Below are 19,701 nucleotides of genomic sequence, written 5' to 3'. Positions count from 1 at the left end.
ACAGTATTTCTGAGGGAAAAAAAAACCTTCTTTGATTCTTGACCTCCTGAGTCCTGAGACAGATAGAGGTAGCCTCACCAACACGAGTGAAGGCAAAAGCTCCTACCCTACGCCCCCACCTCTCCTCACTGTACCAGCCGCCGGGTGTTGCTATTCCCGGAGCGTCTCTCTCTTCGTCCATTTTCAGCATTACAGCTCCTACTGTCTCCCTCCGACGCACACGCACACACACGCTCTCACCCACACACACACATACCGTCACCGAGACACACACGGCGTGGTGCTGAGCCATCTGGAGGTCGGTGTGGTACCGATCATGTCGGATCAGCCACCGGATCACCTTGAACCACAGATCCACCGCATATGTGCGTGATCCTGCGTTATACCTAACCCACCAACCTCGCTCTCCACACGGCGGCCGATGGCCTGGCATCCAGGAGCCTGTATGTAGTGTGGACTGGCTGCTGAACTAGTGGATTATTTGTAGAGGATTTATTTCTCTTTGCTGTGGGGGCTTTGCTCTGGGTTGGGGGGGGGCATTGCCTTGCCTTGCATTGGATTGCCTCGCATTGCATTGCACTGGATTGCAATTGCATTGGATTGCTGGACAGCGACAGAAAGGACGGAAATCCTGCTCGGATTGACAGGTTGGTGCAAAAAAACAAAAACAAAAAAACGTGGTGGGGTTGCGGGTTTGAGTCCCAGACAACACTATGTGCGTGTGTGCGTGTGCGTGTGTGTGTGTTTATTGTGTTGTTAGAATAAAGCTGTACTGGTGCAGTCTAGACTTAAAAACGCAGCCCTGCAGAAATTGTGGTTGGCAAAGCATTAATTGACTGTAACGTTACTTAGATTACTGTAATGTTTAGTTACGCTACTGTAACGGTGCTGTTATGATCTGTTAGATTATTGAATGGTCACACACACACACACACACACACACACACACACACACACACACACACACACACACACACACCCCACATGGGGCTCTCATAATGTAACAGAGCTCAGAGCTAATATAAGAAAATAAAACTATATTCTAAGGGTTGTTTAAAACGCACCAGAGCTCTGAGCTCTGGTGCGTTTTAAACAACCCTTAGAATATAGTTTTATTTTCTTATATTGAGTGTATTTATCTAGAGGTCTTATTTCTAGTGGCGGCGCTTCCAAGTGCGTCAGAGAAATAAGAACAGGCTACACACACACACGCGCGCGCGCGCACACACACGCACTCTCTCCTTGTTGTTCAGGACAATCTATCTTTGTTTTAAGTTTAAGGACAGACGCCAGAAGAACCCGATGGGTTCGGGTTTTTTTTTTGTGTGTAGGACTTTATCTGGGCCAATGTGACAAATGTCACCGTGTGTGTGTGTGCGTGTGTGTGCGTCTGATTCAGTGACAGACTGGGCTGGCACGGGCTGTTCTCAGTGTTGCCAGATTTTGCGTGAGAAATAAGCAACCCGGTCTAAGGAAAACAAGCCCAAAAGAAGCACGACTAAATACGCCACATCATGAGCACTTTTGAAAATAGCAGATCTACAAGCTCACGACGCGTTGTGAGCTTGTAGATCTGCTTTTTTTTTTAAATCTTGAAATAAAAGGTCAATATTTTAAATATTTTTGAAACATTATAACAACACAAATCTGGCACTGGGCTCCCTGCCACAAAACATTTTCAGATGGGACAAATACAAATATTTGACAACCACCGGGTTAAATAATAATAATTAAGACGAATTGGAATCAAGCCCAAATAAGCAACTACACTTTGGAAACGAGCCCAAACAAAACTGCAACCCGTAAACTACCTATATTTACATGCAACTTTACAGAAAAAAACAAGGCCCAAAGACGCTTATAATAAGCAGACCTGGCAACACTGTATGTTCTCCTCATCCAGGGACAACAGAGAACGCCCTGATCCTACCACTGACTGACTGGCACATAAAGACACACACATCTATATTAAATATCATACTGCCTTTTAATTTAAACATTTTAATGCATTATGTTAGAATATTGTAGCCACATTTTTTTTAAATAGTGGAAATATTCATAATATTCAATATATTCATGTTACTTTATTTATTAAGTATAAAGCTATGCAATGATGTAAGTTATTTCTCATATCTGCCATGTGCACCTTTTTTATGAAGCCTAAAAGCTTATTGTTTAATTAATTCAACATTTTAATGCATTGTGTTTGAATATTGTAGCCTATAAATGCTATTATTTCATAATTGTCTTGTTGTCTATGGACAATCTGCATGGCCGATTGGTTGAAACAATGCAATTTATTTTGACCGTGGCTGGCAGGGGGGGTATTATTATATAATACCTATATATATGAATAATAATCCAGTAATATTTCTGCAAATGTAGAGTTTTATTGCATTCATTGCATGGGGACAAACCAAGAGCACAGTGGTGATTATTATGACCGAGTGACTGTGATATCAGAGACAGGATGCTAGAAACGAGGTCATTGGTGAGGTGGCCAGCTCCATCATAACCAGTGGTGTAAAAAGTACTCCATTTCTTTTACGTAAGTAAAAGTATCAATACTGCAATGTGGGAAATACTCTGTTAGAAGTAAAAGTCCGGAATTCAATATTGACTTGAGTAAAAGTACAAAAGTATTGCTCTCAAAATTTACTTAAAGTACCAAAAGTAGAAAGTACTCATTATGCAGAATGTCCTATTTCACACTCAAATGTATTAACAAAATCTTTTGGAAATAGCAGAACTACAAGCTCACAAAATAGCCGAAATGTATGTAGGGCTGAAGTGGTTAATGCATGTTTTGTAATAATAATGAAAATCTACAAAGTAACTGTAGTAAGTTTTCAAATAATTGTAGTGGAGTAAAAGTATAATATTTGCCTCGAGATGTAATGGAGTAAAAGTACCGAAAATTGGCACTACTCCAGTAAAGTAAAAATACATCAAAATTGATGTTTTTGAGTAAATGTACTTAGTTACTTTACAACACTGATCATAATGTGATGGTGATGATGATGATAGATGATGATGATGATGGTGCCCCTGGCGTAAGTGGGATGGATGGACACTTAAGGCCAGACCGCACCAATGCAACTAGTCGCAACTCCTTGCAACAAAACAGTTTAAAGGCCAGTCCACACCGATGCAACTCCTTGCAACTGCCATTGGGGATAATGGTTGGAAGGAGTTGCATGTTGCAAGGAGTTGCATTGGTGTGGACTGGCCTTTACACTCAGTGGTTCTCAGTGGTAAAAATCGATCTCTTGGAGATCGATGTTTCCATTGTGGTCCCTGGTACTCAATTCATCATCAAGACAGACAATACGTTACATGTCAACAACAACACTAAAATCTATAGAAATATTTACAGAGAGAGGGAGGGGGGAGTACAGTTGTAGAATTCTGTTCTAAATCTAACCACAAAACCTTCTCTTATGGGAGCCCTGGCACAAAATATATTCAAAAGAGGGGCCCCTGTCTGGCAATTTGGGGGTCCTTGACATGAACATGTGGGAGAAGCACCGGTATGCCAGTTTTTCACCGTAGACTGAAGACTCACCTCTTCAGAATCCACTTCACCCCCTAGCACTCACCTCTTCAGACTCCACCTCACCCCCTAGCACTCACCTCTTCAGACTCCACCTCACCCCCTAGCACTCACCTCTTCAGACTCCACCTCACCCCCTAGCACGCACCTCTTCAGACTCTACCTCACCCCCTAGCACTCACCTCTTCAGACTCCACCTCACCCCCTAGTACTCACCTCTTCAGACTCCACCTCACCCCCCTAGCACCCACCTCTTCAGACTCCACCTCACCCCCTAGCACTCACCTCTTCAGACTCCACCTCACCCCCTAGCACTCGCCTCTTCAGACTCCACCTCACCCCCTAGCACTCACCTCTTCAGACTCCCAACGCGTCGCGATGCGACCCGTTGTGAGCTTGTATATCGGCTATTTTCAAATAGCCTATGTATAAAGGGCTAAAGTGGTTAATGTGTGTTTTTTAATATAAAAATGTACATCTGCAAAGTAACTAAAACGAACTAAAAGTTTTCAAATAATCGTAATGGAGTAAAAGTACAATATTTGCCTCTGAGATGCAGTGGAGTAGAAGTAAAAGTATTGCAAATGAGAAATACTCCAGTAAAGTAAAACAATCCTACTAAGTGTACTTAGTTACTTTACACCGCTGCTATTTACCTTGTTGTTTTATTGGCCAGAGTCCTGTTGACTCTGCTTATTCTGACCTCGCACTTGTAATTAGCTCTGGATGAGAGCGTCTACTAAATGCCGACACTGTAAACTGTACCTTTTTCATTTCACAGACGACAAAAATGCAATGCATGACTACAGAAGGCCACATAACCGCCATTTAGATATCGCTTCAGCACCCCAATCTGCAAAACAATGTTAATTTAACTCTGAGAGTTTGGTTTACAACCAAATATATACCCGTAAGGGCCCTTTTTGTACGTTACAAATGGTTAAATTAACATTGAGGATTTTGATTTGGTTCAGAATGCCATAAGCCTCAGTCTACAGTACACCATGGGTCTTCAATAGGGGGTCTGTGACCCCATAGCAGGCCCTCAGAGTTAGGTATACTGCAGGGGGGCCACCAAACATATTTTTAGCAAAGATAATTTGTGACACACACACACACACACACACACACACACACACGCACACGCACACGCACACGCACACACACACTCGTCATAATCGTTTCCACGTTGAAAAATGTTTATCTTTTCAAACATTTTCAAAAATAGTGGAAATAGCAGATTTAAAAGCTCAAAACGCTGCACACGTTTTGAGCTTGTAGATCAGCTATTTCCACTATTTAACTACTATAAATTATGTAAGTTATTATTTGTCATATCTGCCCCCTGTGCACTTTTTTTTGTTTACGAAGCCTAAAAGACAAACAGAAATGTAATTGTTATTCATAATGTTCCAATGTTCAGTGACAGAAACACGATTCATTTGTTAATCACAATTCTTTGAGCGCCAATTAATCGGCAAGTAAACATTCATAATCGTGACAGCCTTGCATGGTAGTGCTGTCAAACAAAATCTATGAGGCCGTCAAAACTGCAGCATCCCTTGTTGACGACCCATAACTTGTGGGATAATTCCAAGCTATAGAGTACAGAAGTCCTGACGTCACTCGTTCATCCCCTGGTTCGTAAAGTAATTTCTCAATGGAGAATAACATTGGGTCATCTTAGAATCGTCTCATATAAGAATTGTGGTCCAAAAATAAACAAAACTGTCTCGGCGATATTGTCAGGGAGGAGGTTCTGTATCGTTTATGATAGTCAGTCACTTATATTTGATACAGTCTGTTTCTGGCGAAAATGTAACTAATTCGGCGGAAGTAACATTATCGTTTTCTCACCGTCAGTTGATGCTTCATATACATAAGAGTCAAACAGCCGGGGTCATTTGTTTATTTTTGGAACACAGTTCTTATTTGACGCGATATTAAATACGTCTATGGAAATTCAGAACGGGGGTGGAAAACCGCGAACCAAGTAGGATGTGTAAATTACGTCAGACTTCGGTGCTCTATAGTCTCTAATCGATGAATTTAGTACAAAGGACCCCAATTGAAACAAGCCATAGGCGTTCTTGGCTTTAAAATCCTCTTAGCAGACCATCAATCATCCAATTAATCAATCAGTCAATTGTCAACAGACATTGACGAGACAATCAGCTATATTCGGTGAACTAGCTTTGAAAGCCTCTCATCAAGATGCACGGAAAGCTCTGTAAAATAAATAAATCATCAGAACATGAAGGGACAGAGGCCCTGTTATGTAACACAATGTTATACAATCTACGTATGTCCTGTCCGTGCTTCCTCTCTCTCTCTCTCTCTCAGCTAGGGGGTCCTTTGCCTGAAAGAATGTTGTAGACATGTGTCTGTATTGTAGGTTAACCACGGAACTCTGATCAAAATAGTCATGGTGGTACGTTCTCTAAATGTGCATACTTGTAAATGCAATGATGTGGTGATGATTAATGTGCTGGAAGTGACTTTTAAAAAGAAAAGTTCTACTGTATATTCTGATAGTAATGATTGCTATATAGTGTTTGTTCCGTAACAGGGGTCTCCCCAAGAGAAAAGCTGTAGTTTAGCTTAGGATACCCATCAACGATGTCATTGGTAGGGCAGGTATCTGATTCTGAACTGTTCATGGTACCTTCTTTAATGAGCATTACTGAGGACCAGTTAAGGTTGAAAATGGGCGAAGTCTCCCTTTAAGCATTATATAGGTTAGACCGCAGTGGCATCTTTTGAGGGCCATTGTCAGTCCACTGGAATCTGTGTGGCTCTTCTCCACCAGTGTGTGACATGTGGGAGGAACACACACACACACACACACACACACACACACACACACACACACACACACACACACACACACACACACACACACACACACGCGTTGTAGAAGTCACACTTTCCGCTGCACGCTTGTTGGTTCTAATGCTGTACTGTCCTCACAGAGGACTTGTTTGGAAATATCATTTGAAGGCTCTGTTCCATTTAGTGTAGCACAGTGGTTCTCAAACCTTGTCATTTCAAGGACCCCCATAACTCTGAGAGTGTACAAATGGAACCAAATGGACCCTTACCTGAAATAAAAAAGGGTCATATTAGTGTGTCTATTTACCCTACGAGATCTCCCTCCACACAGCTGATTCAAATGAATGATCAATGCGTATTATCAAGCGCTGAACTAGTCACTTAACACGCACCATTTAATCCCCATGCAGAGATACCAGGTGTCACAACAGCCAGTTAGAATGAAACACAGGACAGGCTTTAGGCTCTACTGCTAAATTAAGAGCAAGTCTGAAGAGCCATTAATCATTAATCTGAATCAGCTGTGTGGAGGACAATCTTATAGGGTAAGTAGGCAGGTCAGACTAATATGAGCCTTTCTGATAGGCCCTATGCACAGCAGCCGTATTATCACTTCCTTCACAGGTGTTACCAATGACACTAATGAAGGCTCTGTTCCATTTAGTGTAGCACAGTGGTTTCCACGACCCCCATAACTCTGAGAATGTACAAATGGTCCCTTACGGTTCCATTTGGTTCCATTTGTACACTCTCAGAGTTACACACCCATAAGGAGCCATTTGGAAGCCCATGAGGGTCCCTGGACCCCAACTGTAGACCCACAGGTGTAACGGAGTGTTTCCAGTGAGCCAACATGCACAATATCAGCACCCTGACTCTGTTTGACCAGAATGGAACAGAGCCTTCATTAGTATCATTGTCAACACCTGTGAATGTCTTCATAATATGGCTGCTGTGAATAGAGCCTATTCCTGTCAGTTTGTGTTTCCACATTATTACTGATTGAGACGGATCACTCAAATTAACTGAACGACTGACAACAGGAAGTGATGCCCATAATTCATGCAAGGCCTCGTGGGCGGTGGTGGAGAAAGTACTCGATTGTTTTTCCTAAGTAAAAGTATCAATACTACAATGTAGAAATGCTCCGTTGCAAGTAAAAGTCTGGAATTCCAAATTTACTTGAGTGAAAGTATAAAAGTATCGGTATCAAAATATACTTAAAGTACAAAAGTACTCATAATGCAGCATATGTTCCATTTCACAAGTTTTAAAATGTATACAATATGTAAAAATCTTTTGAAAATAGCCGATCTACAAGCTCACAATGCGTCGCATTCATGCCATGGACCCCTAAATTGATATACATTTGGCCGCGGACCCCCATTTGAAAATATTTTGTGCCAGGGACCCCCAGAAGCAAAGATATCAGTTAATTTTCACTTTAAAAAATATAAATATTCAAAGATATGCACACGTTTTCAAGGTTTTTGAAAAATAGCAGATCTACATGCTCATAGCGCGGCACTCGGTGCCGCGCTATGAGCTTGTATATCTGCTATTTTTGAATAGCCAAAGCTAAGTGGTTAAAAATGATTGTGACACTATTAACTCATTTTGCTGGGGACCCCCTGGTACTCCCTCAAGGACCACTGGTGGTCCCCGGACCACTGGTTGAAAACCACTGGCCTAAATGAATATAGGACTGAAGTGGTTAATGTATGTTTTGTAATAATAATCAAAATCTACAAAGTAACTAGTAAAGTTTTCAAATAATTGTAGTGGAAGTAAAAATATAATATTTGCCTCCGAGGTGTAGTGGGGTAGGCCTAGAAGTAAAAGTACTGAAAATTAGAAATACTCCAGTAAAGTAGAAACAACTTAAAATCGTACTTAAGCACAATACTTGAGTAAATGTACTTAGTTACTTTACACCACTGCTCGTGGGACACCGGAAACCTCGCGGATAGATCCCGACTGCAGTATTGTGCAACACAGCCTACACTAACTTCTTGAAGTGGGATTAAGCAGCCGTCAGTTTCCCCCCCCCGTTCCTGCTATTCAAGTTAATTTGGTATCTGGGGTTTTACATAACAGCGCTGTGCTCCAAAATGGATCGATGCCTCTTCCACTGAAGTTACAGTCTGCTAGGGCTGCAGATAGCTGTACTGTTAGTGTGGAGAGGATTCCATTTAACACGCTAAGACCGGGAAACGCATCTGTGTAGCCACTTTAACCATTATTTTATACTTTTGGCAAAAAAATAGCAGATCTACAAGCTCATAGCGCGGCACCGAGTGCCGCGCTATGAGCTTGTAGATCTGCTATTTTTTGAAAAATCTTGAACATTTTGTGCAAATATTTGAATATATATATATATTTTTAAGGGACATTTTTTAACTCACATCTTTGCTTCTTGGGGTCCCTGGAACAAAATATTTTGAGATGGGGGTCCGCGGACAAATACATATAATTTTGGGTGGTCCTTGACATGAAAAAGTTTGAGCACCACTGATATTAAAGCAACATAAGATAAAAACAAAACAAAAAAGGATTAAGTTTAGGAAAAAGTTAGGATTTAGAAGACATTTGTAGAATCCCCAGAAGCAAAGATTTGAGTTACAAAATGTTTGTTTTAAAAATATTTAAAAAATGTATAAAAAGAATATATATATATATCACGATTTTTCAAAAATAGCAGATCTACAAGCTCATAGTGATGTTGTAGATCTGCTATTTATGAACAGCCGAAGAAATCTAAAAATGACACAGATGCGTTCCCGGTCTAAACGGGTTAATTCAGTCCAAGTGCTTAAAGTGTCTGTTGACTGTTGTTGTTCCATCGGAGAGGCTGGGCTCTCAGACGAGGTTTATCTCCTCTCTGTCGGCTGGGAAACCTCATATGTACAAAAACTGCTACCTTTTCAGGATTCTACTTCAAAAACAGCAAAAGTAGCAGACCCCATTGCTTATCCCGCTTATCACACAGAGCTACTTAATAAATACATTAATAAATTGACGAAAAGGGGGGAAAAAAAGGGTTTCATTGCTTATACGGTAATAAAAGTAGTCACCTCGGAAAACAACGGGAGTGTTGATAAAATAGAATCAATATTCCGTTACTGCATTGTCTTTTTTCTCACCTCAAATGTTTTCAAAAACATTCTTGAGAGCAATGTTTAGCTGTAAATGACATGGTGGTGTTACTGTGTTTGTTTACATGGCTGTCATGTTGGATACGGCACAACATCAAGCAACGCAGATTGATAATGAGCCAGCTGCTCTGAGCCCTTTGATTAGCCTGTTATTGAGTTCAGGGGTCATTGTTCAAAAGTAACAGACCGATGAATTCAGTGATTGACCAATCAGAATCAAGCATTCAACCAAGACGTGTAATAAACAATAGTAGCAGATACATGTCAATGTAAACATAGGTGGCACTTTGAATACAGCAGCAGCAGCAGAGCTGCCATCACAGCATCAGTTTGAGGATGGAAAACCATGTCTTCCTTAAAGTAAATGAGGATTATAGTGTGGTGTCTGATGTTAAGAAGAATATGGACTACATGTATATGAGTGGTTCTCAAAGTGTGGGTTGGTCCCCAAATTGACGATGATTTAGCTTAATGTGCAACATTGTTTTCAACAGTAAACAAACCAACATACAGTATCAGTGTATACAGGGTATCTGCACATTTATAAAGTGGACTTATAAAGAGGACTTTTAAGACCTTTTTAAATGTAACATTGGCCAAATTGTCAAATATTAGAGGCAAACATTGTGAAAATAGCAGATCTACATACTCACAACGCCTCGCAATTGTGAACATTTAGATCTGTTGATATTTTCGCAATGGAACCGAGTTTGATCGAAATGGTTATGCCTCGACTCAATTCCAAGTGCTTGTCAGCGTGGGGGGTCCCCAGTTCAAATATGATTATTTGCGGCCTGAAAAACTGATTTATACCCCTCCTGCTGATTCTAGCACTATGGTTAAACAGTTGAACCCTAGCGTCCTTATTCTGGGGGCAAACATACATCGAAAATAGCCGATCTACAAGCTCACAACGCGTTGCGTCGCGACGTGTTGTGAGCTTGTAGATGTTGTAGAGAGAAAAAAAACATAGGTGGCCTTGTATACACCTCTGGGGAGTCATAAAACCCAATATGGACGCTGGAATTGTAACTTGCACAACGGGTCGTTCCAGCCAGCCAATGGGATTGATCGGTGACACGTTTCAGAGTGCTGATGAGACAGTTAAAACGGTTAGCTAGCGTGACGGGATTTATTGATTACCCGCACGACCAATACTAATCATTATTGATTTGAATGGGATTTATTGGTTAGTTAACCCCACACAGCTGATAATGATCAGGCAGCTAATAAGAAGTCACACTCACTATACTCCAGGGAACGGGCCTGGAATCCACTCAGGGACCCCTGGCAGTAGAGTTACTCCCTACAATACTGGTAGCGGTAATGGCGAGTATGCCAGTCAGATGCCATGTAATTGTAATTTATGTAATGTACAGCAGTGGTTCTCAAACCTTTTCATGTCAAGGACCCCCAAAATCAGGGGTGATGCAACTTTGATGATGGAGAGGGCCACTATATTTCCACACTCACTCCAGAGGACCACATCGCATATACTGTCGGGTAGACACCTCTTATCTACGTATTCTAACCTTTCTTCGATGTCACACAAAAGTAGCAAAAATAGCCGATCTACTGCGACGCGTTTTGAGCTTGTAGATCTGCTATTTTTTGCTATATTTGTATTGGAATCGAAAAAAAACAGCTGAAATCAATAATATATCAGTATTCCGATATTAACCTGCGGGCTGCATTAAGTGAAGGTGGGGGCCGCATGTGGCCCCCGGGCCACAAGTTGCCCATGTATGGTCTGAATGATATGTATTTGGCTGCAGACCCCCATCTCAAAACTATTTTGTGCCAGGGATTTTTCAAAAAATAGCAGATCTACAAGCTCATAGCGTGGCAATCGGTGCCGCACTATGAGCTTGTAGATCTGCTATTTTCGAAGGATTTGTATACATTTTAGACATTTGATAACTTGTGAAACGGGACATTCTGCATAACGAGTACTTTTATTTTTGGTACTTTAAGCACATTTTGATACCAATACTTTCGTACTTTTACTCGAGTAAATTTTGAATTCCGGACTTTTACTCGTAACAGAAACAGAGCATATCTACATTGCAGTATTGATACTTTTACTCAAGTAGAACATGCGAGTACTTCTTCCACCACTGGTGAGTACTGAGTAGGGAGTGATTTCACATTGTTTGTGTTTTCCAGCTGCTTTGCTGACTGCTCAGGGTGTTATTTAGTTGTTTGGACAGATGTTACAGTAGCTTTGATGTTAACCTGGTATCCTGGTGACTTTGTTGCACGTCATTGTTTTTCTTTGCACCCTTGGTGCACCGTTTGTCCTTGTCGTTTGTTTACTAGGTTTTGTAGTGTCATCTGTAAGTCACTCAGTGGATAACTAAGAGTCTGCTAAATCTGTGCTTCTCAAAGTGTGGTCCGGGGGGTGTTAGTTAATATAGCATCTAACTGTTTAACCACTTGAACCTATCAGTGGTGGAAAAAGTAACTAGTAACTAAAGTTTTCAAATAATTGTCGTGGAGTAAAAGTACAATATTTGCCTCTGAGATGTAGTGGGGTAGAAGTAAAAGTACAGAAAATGTGAAATACTCCAGTAAAGTAAAAATACCTCAACATTGTCCTTAAGTACAGTACTTGAGTAAATGTACTTAGTTACTTTACACCACTGAATCCTATATACATCGTCTATTTTAAAATGGCAGATATACAAGCTACAAGCAACATTTTTGAAAATAATGAGTGAAAAGTATTTTTGAAAACATTTGATCTGATATGGGGGTCCCTGGCACAAAATATGTTCAGATGGTGGTCCACGGACAAATACATGTGATGTTGGGGGTCCTTGACGTGAAAATAGTTTGAGAACCACTGTGTTAAAGGATCAAATAGTAAATTATAATTGGTTGAGTGCATGTACTTTAGGGACCATGGTTTGAAAGCTGTAATTAGCCTGAGAACCTTATTTACTGTGTCTATGTCATTGACAGTATGAGGTAGTGTGATAGAATGTGACACTATGAGTTCTTGAACATGATCAACTTCATTTAAACCTATTTAAAAGTGAGTGTTTCCTGTTTGTTAAAGGTGCTCTAAGGCATTGGTTCTCAAAGTGGGGTCCGGGGACCCCCAGGGGTGCGTGGGGGGGCGGGTATCAGGGGGTCCCCAGCAAAATTAGTTAATAAAGCGTAACAATCATTTTAACCACTTTATCCATATTTTATGCTTTGGCTATTCAAAAATAGCAGATCTGTGAATAATATATACTGTATATATTTGAAAGCGAACATTTGTAACTCAAATCTTTGCTTCTGGGGGTCCCTGGAACACATTTTGAGATGGGGGTCCGCGGCCAAATACATATCATTTTGGGGGTCCTTGACATAAAAAAGTTTGAGAACCACTGCTCTAAGAGATATGTTTTGTTAAACTAAGTGTTAAATAGCTCTATATTATGATGATAATCATCGCTAGAGTGTTTGTCTAAAATACACATTTCAGCTCGGGATACCAATAGGCTCTATGCACAGCAGCCATATTGGAAAGAAATTGGGCCTCTTCTTTCCTTCACAGGTGTTACCAATGATACTAATGAAGGCTCTGTTCCATTCTGGTCAGGGTGCTGATATCGTGCATTTTGGCTCACTAGAAACACTCCATTTTGGTTCCAAAATGGCCCCTTATGGTGGGTGTGGAAGTAAGAAAGGGGCCCAATTCATTCCCAATATGGCTGCTGTGTATAGAGCCTATTTCATGCAACCGGCAGAGAGAACTCACACAGGATAAACAAGTGACATTTGAAGTGATGAAACAAACAAATCAATGCGCATGCAGACAAAATTGTAACCCAGGCCAATAAATGATCTTGGCTTGAGCTATAGGCTCTCTCTTGATTGAATGAAATATGTAACCCACCTGAAAATGTAACCCCTCGTTACTGAACAAACAATGCATAGCAGTGATTACTATCACAATGCACAGCTTGAACTAAAAACAAAAAAACTTATTTTGGTTCTATGCAAAAAAACCTCACATACACTAGCTTTAAAACTGTCTGTGTGTGTGTGTGTGTGTGTGGTCTGACCTGATAAGTCCTCGTGGACGCTGTGTGTGTTTGAGACTGATATGACCTCTGTCACACACACACACACACACACACACACACACACACACACACACACACACACACACACACACACACACACACACACACACACTTGTATAACTATACTTATGAGGACATCAATGTTTCCAGGACAGCAGTTTTATGAACAACATTTTTGCCATTTTTATCCGTAACCTGAAGCCAAAAAATAGCAGATCTACAAGCTCAGAACGTGTCGTGCTGCGGCGCGTTGTGAGCTTGTAAATCTGCTATTTTTCGGACCAGGGCCAGGAAAGTGGTCTTCGCAATGTCTATTTCTCATATTCTACTATACTTGTGGGGACATATGGCCCTACACCATATAATGTACATAACCATGTAATACACATACACACGCACGCACGCACGCACACACACGTGCGCTGTACCTCACAACGTTCTTTATCAAAGGGAGACAGATGGAACGACAACAACATGTCATCAATGCTCTCTAGTATCTGGACTTGTCTCTGTGTACAGAAGTAGTAGTTATATAAGTTATGTATAGCGTTTATTAAAGTGATGCCATGTAAATTGTTCAATTAAAAAAGGTAATGTTTCATGTAATTCTTCACCTCCTACATAAGTGTGTTGTACGACCACTTCTCTAAATACTATTTTTCGATGCACATGTCTGTCAGTGTCTGCCTACGCTCAGAAATTAGCCAGTAACGCGTTACTTGTAATATTATTTACAGTAACAAGTAATAACAAATTACTAGTTTTGAAAATAAATATTACAGTTACATTTCCCCAAAAGTAACTCAAATGTTCACGAGCCTTGGTGGAACCTCAGGTTGAGACATGTGTGTATGGTGGGATTAGCGTCAATAGTGTGTTCTCAAACAGTGGTCCGGGGACCACCAGTGGTCCTTGAGGGGGTCCCAGGGGGTCCCCAGCAAAAGGGGTTAATACATTTTTACCCCTTTATCCATATTGTATACGTTGGCCATTCAAAAATAGCAGATATACAAGCTCACAGCGCGGCACGAATCTGCTTGTAGATCTGCTATTTTTGAACATTTTCAAATGCTGAAAGTGTTTGAAGAATTTTGTAGAATTTTGCGTTTTTTAACACAAAACTTCTCTTCTGGAGGTCTCTGGCACAAAACCTTTTTCAGATGGGGGTCCGTGGCCAAATATATATCAATTCAGTGGTCCTTGGCATGAAAAAAGGTTGAAAACCACTGGTTTAGAATAACGTGGAGAATAAATCTGCGTTGCAGCGACCGAGAGAGAGGGTTTACTTAAGTCTTCAGACTTCAGCCAACAGCGCAGTGCAGTTCAGGACAGTCTTAACTCCCCCCTCCCCTCCTTATAGGCAAGGAATAAGAGTTACAACGTCCCTTTACCTTGTTTAAACTCCATACAGTACATCGAATGAATATGAATGAGGCTGTTCAACCTTCTCTCTCGCCCCATAATCCATTCCATTGTCATGCCACGGCAGCTTTCATAGAACGCGCCTTATTTATAGTTAGATACTTGGTTGCGTGCCATGTCGCACACCGCACCGTATTTTCAAACATTTTGCACTTTTACTTTTGGTACTGTATAGCAGTGGTGTAAAGTACATTTACTCAAGCACTGTACTTAAGTACAATTTGAGGTATTTTCTACTTTACTGGAGTATTTCCAATTTTCAGTACTTTTACTTCTACTCCACTACATCTTAGAGGCAAATATTGTACTTTTTTAGTTTATTTGAAAACTTTAGTTACTAATTACTTTGCAGATATACATTATTATGTTATAAAACATACATCAACCACTTAAGCCCTATTTTATACATAGGCTATTTGAAAATAGCAGATCTACAAGCTCACAACGCGTTGCATTGTCGATGTGAGTCTGTAGATCTGCTATTTTCAAACATTTGGACTTTTACTTTTGGTACTTTAAGTATATTTTGATGCCAATACTTTTGTACTTTTACTCAAGTAAATTTGATAATTAAAATAAAAAATACAAATATTTCTACAGCTGAACTCCATTAAAGTGTAGCCTAATATTGTTAGCTTACATGATTTGTTTTACCTGGGCTGTTGTATGTTGAATAAACAGTGAAAGTCAAAAAAAGGTAATTAAAGTGAATTAACTTAAAAGTAATGAGTACTGTAAATATAAGCTGGTAATGAGCCCACAGTGCTTTGGAAGCGGAAATATATATTATTTCTTTCATTTAACATTTTTCCATAAATGTTGCAACGCCAGCAACAAAAACAAGCTGTGAACAGCTGCTCTAACGACCACATAGCTACCAGAAGTGTCGTTAAAAACACTGCAAAATGCAAAGATACATAGTATTACTCCAAGTATTATTAATAAAATAACTTGCACGTATTTAGAGCTAATGATTTCACTCTGGCAGATCCATCTGGTTCTCTCACACACACACACACACACACACACGCACACGCACACGCACACTCAGAGATAGAGTTATGTGAAGATCTATACATGTGTCTATTTCATATTGACTGCCTTTGTGTGTTAATGGCGACATGGTGACTGTACACTGCGGCAGTTTTACAGACGTGTGTGTGTGTGTGTGTGTGTGAGTGTGATGGCTGAATGTATGTCACTTCTGCATACTACAGTGTCACATAGATAGCACAAATACAGCAGATCTACAAGCTCACAACGGGTTGTTGTGAGCTTGTAGATCTGGTGTTTTCTTTTTTTTGCTGTTTTGAAAACTAGAAGTGAAAGTGGTTATGTCTTGAAAGGCATTGTTCAGCTTGTGACTAAATAATAACTACATTGGAACACAGATTATTTTTTCCCTGTCCTTAATGTTTGGACCGTGATGAAATATGTCATCGGCATCCCATATGAGCCAATCCGGGACAGTCTCTGTGTCTTATTTGGGGGGAATACAAAGTTGAAGTTATTCCGAAAACCTTTGGTTAGGATTTAGAAGGCGTGACTTCGAGAGCTTCACCGTGCAATGTAGGTCAACGAGGAGAGGAGACTAAATTGGATTATTCAGTTTGATCATGACAACAAGGTAACTACACACACAACCCAAACAAACAAACAAACATGAAAGCATGCACGTCCAACTCAATAAAGTGCCAGGTGCAGGACAGAATAAAAAGTCTGCACACTACGTCATGCTTCAAAGAATCAGACTGATCAAGAGCCGTTTGAAGCTCCAAAACGTCACGTTCTACGCTGGCAGGCTGGCGGCCAAGATGCATTTTAAATGTTTGGATCATGATCCACTGTATGGACTTTAACTACACCAGTACTTCTCAAACTTTTTCGTACCAAGGACAACCCCCCAAATTGATTTGGCCACGGACCCCCCATCTGAAAAAGTGTTGTGCCAGCCAGGGAGAGCCCCAGAAGAGAAGAGTTGTGTTAAAAAAACAAAACAAGATTATTCAAAAAGTTTCAAACACTTTCAAGATGTTTCAAAACTTTTCTAAAATAGCACATCTACAAGCTTGCAGCGCGGCACAAAGTGACGCGCTGGGAGCTTGTAGATCTGCTATTTTTGAATAGTCAATGTATAAAATAATATAGGGGATAAAGGGGGGTTAAAAGGATGTTGTATGAACACATTTTGTTGGGGACCCCTGGAAACCCCCTCAAGGACCCCTGGGGGTCCCCGGACCCCATTTTTGAGAACCACTGAACTACACAACCCAAACAACCTCTACCCATAAGGGTTCATTTGGTTTCATTTTTGTACGCTCTCTGAGTTAGAAAAAAGATATATGAAACCGAGTGCTTTACTGTGTACTGTAGCAGAAAATAGAGGATTTAGTTTTAAGTGTCCAAACACCATGCATCCATTTTTAGAATCGGCTAGCTGTAGTCGAATTTCACCGTTCAATGTTTGAAAATGACCGGGGGAAATCTATCTTTGAAAGCTGAATTATTCTTTTACAAACAAAAGATCTTAACCCATTTAGGCCGGGAAAAGAATCGGTGTCATTTTTAGATTTCTTTGTCGATTTAAAAAATAGCAGATATACAAGCTCACACTGTGGCACTAGTTGGCCTCGGACCCCCCATCTCAAAATATTTAGTTCCAGGGACCCCCCAGAAGCAAAGATTTGAGTTAAAAATGTTCACTTTAAAAAATATATTTTCAATTTTTTTTCACAAAATAGCAGATCTGCAAGCTCATAGCGCGGCACTCGGTGCCGCGCTATGAGCTTGTATATCTGCTATTTTTTGAAAAATTGGTGCATGTGAAAAGTGGTTACACAGATGCGTTCCCGGGTTTGAATGGGTTAAGATGACTCGTAACTTTTATAGGAAGCCAAAATATGTCGATAATGTCGTAACAGTAGTTGTCTTTTAAAGGATCAGTGTCCTGCGTGTTGTAATAAAACACTAATGTTTCCCGTCATTAAAGAAGCTATTTTCAGACTGTAACTTCTTCTCTTTATAGTGAAAACACTATGTATAAGTTGTACGTGTCGTACAGTTAGGCAGTACAAGCTGTGTACCTTCATAGTTTATAGGTAGGGTGAGTGATATTTCTTGTTAAATTGCTCTATATTGTGATATTAATAATTGCTGTGTAGAGTGTTTAGTTCAGTAACAGTAAGTCTCCCTGTCTCTCCAGCTCTTTTATTAAAAGCGTAGAACGTTTATTTTCAGGTCGGGATACCAATTTTATCCAATCAGGAGAGAGAACTCATAAAGGAGGATAAAAAAGGTGAGACTCCTGTTACTAAACAAACAATCTATAGCAACGATTAGTAACAGAATATAGCACTTTAACCTTTTAACAAAAAAACTAAAAACGTTTTGTTTTAACCAAAAAACATCACTTCCCTTCCTTTAAGTTAGTACAGGATGTGTACTTCCATACTTGAAGACAGGACAAGATGTGTACTTTGATTTGAGTTGAAGTTTGTAGGTTGTGTATGTGAGTGTAGTAGTGATTATGTTGTTGCATTGTGTGTTAATAGTAATTAAACCTATTTCATCCCACGGGGGAAAATTCTGTTTTCAGTTTCACCCAGCTGAGTGCTTCTCTCAAGGGAGCGCAGTGGGCAGCTAGGGGTTAAAGTGTCTTGTTCGGTGACACCTCGGCACATTGCAATTTGCAATGTAGGCATTTAGCACACACTCTTTGTCCAGAGCGACTTACATGTTAAATTCAAGGTAATACATCAAATGCACAAAGACAGTATAGCTCTAAACCAAGAACCTATCATCAGTCAGTATAATCAAAATAAATCATCTGTACATTGAAACTATGCAAGCTACAGTATAGGATGCCAGGTCAATGAACCTAGCATCTCTAGGTCTAAATAACATGCATTCTAAATGACATTTTAACCTTTGCGTAAGACTGCATAGTCGTCAAGATTAGGTCAAATGCTACGAGCTACGGGGGCGTCTGAAGAGGTGAGTCTTCAGATTACGGCAGAACATTTCCGGGGACTCGAACCTGAGACCTTCTGTTTCCCAGGCGGCCTCTCTATACCCATTCAGCTATGACCATGTCGTGTTGCACACTGATGTGGTTCTGGGGTGTTTCAGACAGCTGGTAATTTAAACTAACAGATGCTATAGGTTCATTGGTTACCTGGTGTCCTATAGTTTCAATGTAGAGATTATGATTTTCATCATATTGTTTTTAGACAGATGCTTGGTCCTTGGTTTACCTGTGATCCTAGTTCACTGCAGTGGTGGAAAAAGTACTCCAATTTTTTACTTAGGTAAACGTACCAATACTGCAATATAGAAGTACTCCATTACAAGTAATAGTCCGGAATTAAAAATGTACTTGAGTGAAAGTACAAAAGTATTGGTATCAAAATGTACTTGAAGTACCAAAAGTAAAAGTGCTATAATGAAAATAGCCTAGGTATAAAATAGGGCTGAAGTGGTTCATGTATGTTTTATAATGTAATAATTTATATCTGCAAAGTAACTAGTAACTAAAGATTTCAAATAATTGTAGTGGAGTAAAAGTACAATATTTGCCTCTGAGATGTAGTGGAGCAGAAGTAAAAGTATTGGAAATTAGAAATACTCAAGTAAAGTGCAAATACCTCAACATTTTACTTAA

The 19,701-nt window shown here is 40.1% G+C and overlaps 1 protein-coding gene across 3 annotated transcripts in view; it reads left to right on the top strand.

The window, feature by feature from the left end:
* Positions 1-176: 176 nt before the first annotated feature.
* The window catches only part of LOC311033931 (CSC1-like protein 2), an 89,128-nt gene continuing 69,603 nt past the window's right edge, over positions 177-19,701 (top strand). For all 3 annotated transcript variants that reach the window (XR_014599563.1, XM_084041666.1, XM_084041665.1), the window contains exon 1: positions 177-647. The gene's annotated coding sequence lies outside the window, so the exon portion shown is untranslated. The remainder of the gene's footprint in view (positions 648-19,701) is intronic.

This window comes from Gymnoscopelus microlampas (genome assembly GCF_963454915.1).
Source record: "Gymnoscopelus microlampas genome assembly, chromosome: 2".
Classification (NCBI taxonomy): domain Eukaryota; kingdom Metazoa; phylum Chordata; class Actinopteri; order Myctophiformes; family Myctophidae; genus Gymnoscopelus; species Gymnoscopelus microlampas.
This window is presented reverse-complemented; position numbering and strand designations above follow the sequence as displayed.